We start from the raw sequence: 1,979 nt of genomic DNA on the forward strand, positions 1-1,979 counted from the left end.
AATAATGCCATAATCATACCCTACTGTGCCCAATTACCACCATCATACTGTGCCCAAATAATGCCATAATCATACCATACCGTGCCTAATTACCCCACCATACAGTGCCCAAATAATGCCATAATCATACCATACCGTGCCTAATTACCCCACCATACAGTGCCCAAATAATGCCATAATCATACCCTTCTGTGCCTTATTACCACCACCATACAGTGCCCAAATAATGCCATAATCATACCATACCGTGCCTAATTACCACCATCATACTGTGCCCAAATAATGCCATAATCATACCATACTGTGCCTAATTACCACCATCATACTGTGCCCAAATAATGCCATAATCATACCCTACTGTGCCCAATTACCACCATCATACTGTGCCCAAATAATGCCATAATCATACCATACCGTGCCTAATTACCCCACCATACAGTGCCCAAATAATGCCATAATCATACCATACCGTGCCTAATTACCCCACCATACAGTGCCCAAATAATGCCATAATCATACCCTACTGTGCCTAATTACCACCACCATACAGTGCCAAAATAATGCCATAATCATACCATACTGTGCCCAATTACCACCATCATACTGTGCCCAAATAATGCCATAATCATACCCTACTGTGCCTAATTACCACCATCATACCGTGCCCAAATAATGCCATAATCATACCATACCATGCCTAATTACCACCACCATACAGTGCCCAAATAATGCCATAATCATACCATACCGTGCCGAATTACCACCATCATACAGTGCCCAAATAATGCCATAATCATACCATACTTTGCCTAATTACCACCATCATACCGTGCCCAAATAATGCCATAATCATACCCTACTGTGCCCAATTACCACCATCATACTGTGCCCAAATAATGCCATAATCATACCATACCGTGCCTAATTACCCCACCATACAGTGCCCAAATAATGCCATAATCATACCATACCGTGCCTAATTACCCCACCATACAGTGCCAAAATAATGCCATAATCATACCATACCATGCCTAATTACCCCCACCATACAGTGCCCAAATAATGGCATAATCATACCATACCGTGCCTAATTACCACCATCATACCGTGCCCAAATAATGCCATAATCATACCATACTGTGCCCAATTACCACCATCATACTGTGCCCAAATAATGCCATAATCATACCCTACTGTGCCTAATTACCACCATCATACCGTGCCCAAATAATGCCATAATCATACCCTACTGTGCCTAATTACCACCATCATACCGTGCCCAAATAATGCCATAATCATACCATACCGTGCCTAATTACCACCACCATACAGTGCCCAAATAATGCCATAATCATACCCTACTGTGCCTAATTACCACCACCATACTGTGCCCAAATAATGCCATAATCATACCACACTGTGCCTAATTACCCCATCATACAGTGCCCAAATAATGCCATAATCATACCATACCGTGCCTAATTACCACCACCATACAGTGCCCAAATAATGCCATAATCATACCCTACTGTGCCTAATTACCACCATCATACCGTGCCCAAATAATGCCATAATCATACCCTACTGTGACTAATTACCACCACCATACAGTGCCCAAATAATGCTATAATCATACCCTACCGTGTCTAATTACCACCACCATACTGTGCCCAAATAATGCCATAATCATACCATACCGTGCCTAATTACCACCATCATACCGTGCCCAAATAATGCCATAATCATACCCTACTGTGCAGTTTTCGGGCTTATTCAGACGAACGCGATATACGTCCGTGCAACGCACGGACCTATTTTAGTCTATGGGGCCGTGCAGACAGTTGCGTGAGTCCGCTGCGAAAACTCACGACGTGTCCGTTGTTTGTGCGTGTCTCGCGCAACACGCATCTATTGAAGTCAATGGGTGCGTGAAAATCCCGCGCACCACAGGGAAGCACTTCCGTGCGAACAGCGTGATT

This window comes from Rhinoderma darwinii, chromosome 2 (assembly GCF_050947455.1).
Source record: "Rhinoderma darwinii isolate aRhiDar2 chromosome 2, aRhiDar2.hap1, whole genome shotgun sequence".
NCBI classification, from domain to species: Eukaryota; Metazoa; Chordata; class Amphibia; order Anura; family Rhinodermatidae; genus Rhinoderma; species Rhinoderma darwinii.